Source organism: Cervus canadensis, chromosome 6 (assembly GCF_019320065.1).
Source record: "Cervus canadensis isolate Bull #8, Minnesota chromosome 6, ASM1932006v1, whole genome shotgun sequence".
NCBI lineage: Eukaryota > Metazoa > Chordata > Mammalia > Artiodactyla > Cervidae > Cervus > Cervus canadensis.
This window is the reverse complement of record NC_057391.1, coordinates 24,998,669-25,005,033: the sequence shown is the minus strand read 5'-3', so window position 1 is coordinate 25,005,033 and position 6,365 is coordinate 24,998,669.

Genomic DNA, 6,365 nt, shown 5'->3' with positions numbered 1-6,365 from the left:
GGCTATGGTTTTTCCAGTGTCATGTATGGATGTGAGAGTTGGACTGTGAAGAAAGCTGAGCACTGGAAAATTGATGCTTTTGAACTGTGGTGTTGGAGAAGACTCTTGAGAGTCCCTTGGACTGCAAGGAGATCCAACCAGTCCATCCTAAAGGAGATCAGTCCTGGTGTTCATTGGAGGGACTGATACTGAAGCTGAAACTCCAGTACTTTGGCCACCTCATGCGAAGAGTTGACTCATTGGAAAAGACCCTGATGCTGGGAGGGATTGGGGGCAGGAGGAGAAGGGGACGACAGAGGCTGAGATGGCTGGATGGCATCACCGACTCGATGGACATGAGTTTGAGCAGGCTCTGGGAGTTGGTGATGGACAGGGAGGCCTGGCGTGCTGCGATTCATGGGGTCGCAAAGAGTTGGACACGACTGAGCAACTGAACTGAACTGAATGCCTTAGAATTTGTTTCTGGAATAAACCAGAAAGAGAAAATTCCTTATGAAATAGGACACAGAATTGGAATATTCTACTTCCCGTGGTGGCTCAGCAGTAAAGAATCTGCCTGCAGTGCAGGAGACACGGGTTTGATCCCTGGGTTGGGAAGATTCCCTGGAAGAGGGCATGGCAACACACTCCAGTATTCTTGCCTGGAGAATCCCATGAACGGAGGAAGCCTGGCAGACTACAGTCCATGGAGTCACAAAGAATTGGACATGACTGAGCAACTAAATAACAACAACAGTTGTCAGTGTGGTGAGAAGAAAAAAGGGGCCAGGAATAGTCTAGAATGGTAGTGTAGGAGAAGGGTCTTGGCCTGGGTAAGCAAATGGCTGCATGTGTTTCCTGTGTACTCGGTTCTGAAACACAAAAGGCAAACTTACATGTTTGTCTGAATGCCTAATGGTCTCCCAGTGTTACCCATTTCAGTAGATGGCAACTTCACCCAGTCACTTGTACCAACTGGGAACCTAGTGGTAGTCATAACTGGAACCTGACATGCCCTTCTGTCTCTGTTTCTCTCCTCTGTTTGCCATGGAGGAGAGGAAACACAGACTGGGAGCTTAGAGTATGGGTGAAAACAGCTGTGGTCTCTCTTTTAAGATACTGTAATGGGCAGCTCATAGTCAGTCTTTCATGTGAGAAAATTCTAGAGTAAAGAAGTTTTTTAATGAGAGTTGTCCTACCACTCCAAACCTCACATACACTCAGGAGCTCCAGAAAACTTTTGATCCTATGAAGGAGATTCAGGGTATCTGAAGGATCATTTTTCACTTCTCTATCATAGGGAGTCAGAAATGATATAAAACAATTGAGAGTTCATGAACCTAATGCTTTTATTTCTTTATTTCTTACTCTAAGAGAGAAATTTTTTGCCAAGTCTTGTTACTTTAGTGAAGTTATACTTTTGAAGGAAAAAAGAATGTTAGAGTATGTATGTACTAAATGACATCTGAATTAGTTTCCCACACCTAAGATGAGATTAGCTAATTTATCAAGTCAGTATAAAGCAGACACCAATCTAGTTAGCCTGATTGTAAGTATAGTGCTAAATAATAAAGGAATAGCTGATGAACCTTGCAACTCATACACATTGAATGTTAGAGAAAGTCATGGCACCTATAGTGATATTTACTTGATTATAAAGGATAATAATTCTAAAACGCAAGTGAGTTATCTGTTAGTGAAAGTTTAAAAATATAAATGATTCATATTATACCTGGGGTTTTTGAAGATGAGCTGGAGTTGCTCATTATATCTAAGTTCATAGAAATCTACATTGGGTAGTACTTAAGAGAACAACTTGTGGATGTTTTAAAATTAAAGTTCAGCCATTGGTTGAATGAATGAATGAATAAATAACCAGAATATACTGTAGAATGAGTTTATAATAACAGTTATAATTTCAACATACTGCTTCGTGTGCAGGATACTATTCTAAATGCTTTTTATATAATTCCATTTAACTCTTACAACATTCGTTAGACATAGGAATATGATTACCTTCATTTTGTAGGTGAGGAAACTGAGGGACATTAACAGTGCTAAATTTCATGGACTCTTTCTTCTCCCTACTTACACAAGACTACTAACTCTTTGCCAAGCCTTTCTCCCCATCTTAGGGCTTTCCCAGTAGCTCAGCTGGTAAAGAGTCTGCCTGCCAATGCAGAAGATGCAGGTTTTATCCCTGGGCCAGAAAAGATACCCTGGAGGAGGAAATGGCAACCCACTCCAATATTCTTGCCTGGGAAATCCCATGGACAGAGGAGCCTGGCAGGATACAGAGCCCATGGAGTTGCAAAGGGTCGGGTACGACTGACCACACATACACACAAGCTCTTCCCATCTTGCTGTTCCTTGTCCTCTGCCTGTTATTTCTCAGGGTGTCCAGATAAACCCTGTGAACCCACACAGCTTGTGCTGTGTGCTTCTGCTGGGCACTTCTCCTTCTGGGCTATGGTTTACCTGGCACTAATTTCCTACTGGCAACTGCTGTCACTCTGTTAGGTGCTGTAGTGTCCTCTTTGTGTGGGGTGGTACTTGCCACTGTTTTTGTACTCTCCTAACATATAGGAGCTGTGTCATTGCTCTATGACCCCCTCAGGGGAAGTTACAGTCTCCTGCTGGGTGTTGCCATTCTTCCCTTAGACAGTATTGCTGCTCCTCTCAATGCAACCACTCTGGTAATTAGAAGCACTGATGGTGGAACAGATAAGCAGCTCTCTGTGACAAAGAGACTTCTCTCTCATTTTATCCTACGTGATTAGAGGAGTTCCAGAATAATCTGCTTCTTTCCCAAAGTATTAGAGCTTTTTGTTGAAACAGCATTTTGCAATATATACACACAGTATTCTCTCTTCTTAGAACTCAGATGTATCCATATGGGTGGGCCAAGGACACAGTTGAGTGGTAAGTCATTTTCTAAATGTGGCGTCACTTCTCCCTTCTGATCACTAAGACTTTGTTGCAAGGTCAAGTTTTCTGTCTTTTCCCGTCTGTCTCTTCCTGTAGGATGAATTTCCTTCCAGAAGCTTCTTTCTTTCCTAAGCCCAGCCTACTAGATTTGTTCAAGACTTTCTTAACCACAGCAATGGCAATAGTTTAAGCTCAAGTTTGGCTCATTTTGTTGGAAAAGAAGCCATTTGACTTGGTGGTGCCCAGAGTACCCTCTTCAAGGTGTAGTAATCAGCAATGGTATAGTTCTAAATAGAATTTGACTTTTTCTTTAAAAAAAAAAAAAAAACAGTGGTTTAACCTGATGGATTAAGCAAAAGGAGCTATCACTCTATTTTTTAAAATTTTAATGTATTTTTGACTGTGCTGGGTCTTCATTTCTGTGCAGGCTTTTCTCTATTGCAGTGAGCAGGGTCTACTCTCCAGTTGTGGTGTGTGGGCTTCTTATTGTGATGGCTTCTTTTGTTGCAGTTTCCAGCCTCTAGAGCACAGGCTCAGTAGTTGTGATGCATAGGCTTAGTTGCTCCACGGCATGTAGGATCTTCCTGGACCAGGGATTGAACCTGTGTCTCCTGCATTGGCTCTTTACCAATGAGCCACCAAGGAAGACCCAAACTGTATTTTTATTTTTTTAATTGATTCTCTTTTTATTTATTTTTGGCCATTCTATGGCATGTGGGATCTTAGTTTCCCAACCAGGGATTGAACCTCTGCCCCTAGCAATGGAAACATGGAATCTTAACTGCTGGACCACCTGAGAAGTCGAAACTGTTTACAAAATGCATTTTTACATGTCAAGATTTTTTTTAAAAAAAGATTGTTTAATAAAAAGAGTAGCCATCAGTACCCAAAGCCCCAACTACTACCCTCAAATACTACATGCCGTGGAGCAACTAAGCCCAGGCACCACAACTACTGAGCCTGTGCTTCAGAGGCTGGGAACTGCAACAAGAGAAGCCACCACAATGAGAAGCCCGCACAGCACAACTGGAGAGTAGACCCTGCTCGCTGCAATAGAGAAGAGCCTGCACAGAAATGAAGACCCAGCACAGCCAAAAATAAATTAAAATTTAAAGGAAACTCTTTTTGGATTTATGCCATACATCATTATTATTTCCTTCATGAATTCTGTCAGCATCTTAGTGCAAGAATGTGACCAAAAGAAATGGCTCTTTATCACAATTAAGCAGGTTTGCAAAGTCACACGTCCATCTGGATATATTTTCAAAATGCATGGCTGCAAAGAAAACTCACTCTGTTGCTGAGATCAAAATCTTTTAGTTTCTAAGTGATTGAGTGTTAGTAATGATCAAATTTAAAGAGTTTGCATTAGATAATTTCTAGTGGTTTCACAGAGGTTCTTTCAGTAATATTCCAAGCCTTAACATCTTTTTCATGGGAAGGTTTGAGAGTTTAGGGTCAGATTTAGGTGATTTAGACTAATGCTCTTGAATGGAGCCTCCAGCAGTATTGCTAAACTGAAGCTAATGTGGTGAAATACAAGATTTTCCCATCACAGCCCAGTCCATTTCCCAAAGTTTACACATAGGATAAATTTGGAAGTAGGAGAGTTTATCAGGTAATATGCTAATTACAAGTCAAATTCAAAGATTACTAATTTAAAATATAGAGATTTCCACAGGGAAAACATTGCAGCTGAAATGTGAAAATCATTCTTTGTGTATGAAGAAAGACACATTTTGCTCTGATTCTATGAACAATTTTTCACTTTCTGTGTGTCAGGCACTGTATTAGATGCTTATAATATCTTAATAAACTACTACTTCTAGATGTCTATGATCCTAAAACCACTTCCTTAAGTATTCCTTAGCTCAGTTCAGTCGTTCAGTTGTGTCTGACTCTTTGTGACCCCATGAACTGCAGCACACCAGGCTTCCCTGTCGATCCCCAGCTCCTGGAGCTGCTCAAACTCATGCCCATCCAGTTGGTGATGCCACAGTACTCATATACAGATTCTAATTATTTTTATTGAAAGTAGCTCAATTACAAACCATTTTTTAGAAAGATTAGAAAATATAATCAAGCAAAAATTTTCTAAAAATCACTAATAATCCTATTATCCAGAAATAACTATCACATCAGCTAGGTGAACGTCTTTTCAGGCCTGTTTCTATGCATATACTTCATTTTACAGAGATGTTATTTCTAAAACAACCTACTCTCTTCCTAGCTTTCCCTTTTCTTGAGTGTAGTATGCTAATTATTATTTACTCTCATCATGATTACTCAAAGTTAGGGTTATAAGCAGCAGTTGTTGTTCTCTTGTTTTCCTCTAAGATTGCTGTATGGAGTCTTCATTCTGGAGGTCTAGGAGAGAAAACTGAGTGGTTGCTTTTAATTTAAAGAGAGCTTCAGGACTCAGTGAAATCAGTACCACAGTAGAGCAAAGGTACACATGGTCAGAGATTGTTCTGAATCACCTATGGACTGTCACCTGCATAAATGGTCTTCACACTTCATGCTTGATAGGGTCTCTTGGGAGAAAGCTTCAGTTTCAAGGGTGGGTATAAGCATAGTTATTTGATGAAGTGATTTGGAAGAAATGTTGGCTACAAGTGTACCTTTTGTTACTAGTATGGAATCTAGTTGATGGCTTATATATTATGATTTGAAGAGTATTGGATAATATATGAGAGATATCCTTCATCACATATAAATTCACCATTACAGTTATTTCCTAGATATAGGGCATTCAAGGTCACTGTGTAAGTGCAAATGTGTTATCTTGGAGGGAAAGTATCATAAACTACTATCATATAAAAACACCAGAGTTTGCAGGAGTAATGGAACTCAGTAAATTGCACAATACCTGGCATATGGTAGTTGTCTGACTACTAAATTTGTTACTTGAATGGTGAATGAAAGAGTACAAAGGCTTTGATATAAGCTTGGTCAGAAACAGCCCAGAAAGTAGGACAGAAGAACATTAAATACAAATAATGTTTCCTCTGCTGGTCTCAGTTTATGAAATATTCAGTGTTCACCACTTGTGGAATGGTCAACATCCTAAATAAAGTAGATGAGGGAAAAAATATGTTGTACCTTTTGCTACTCTAAAAAGACATGCAGATAAGAGATTGAATTCCCTAATCCAATTTTAGGTGAATATTTCTCCTAGGACCAAACAAGACCTCGGTATCTTAAAGAGGAAGGACGGATACCCAGTTTTCTAGATTGAGCTGAAGTTTTTGTCAGGTTTCAGTGAGGCAGTTCTCACCTACAGTATGAGACAATTGTTATTTGAATTTGAAACAAACCTCTTCTGTAGTTGACTTCATCTATGACTGGAGATTTGGATCAACAGTTTGCTCATCTCCTTCCAGCAGGCTCTATTTATAGGAAAAGTGCTGTGCTGTGTGCTGTGCTTGGTCGCTCAGTCATGTCCAACTCTTTGTGAA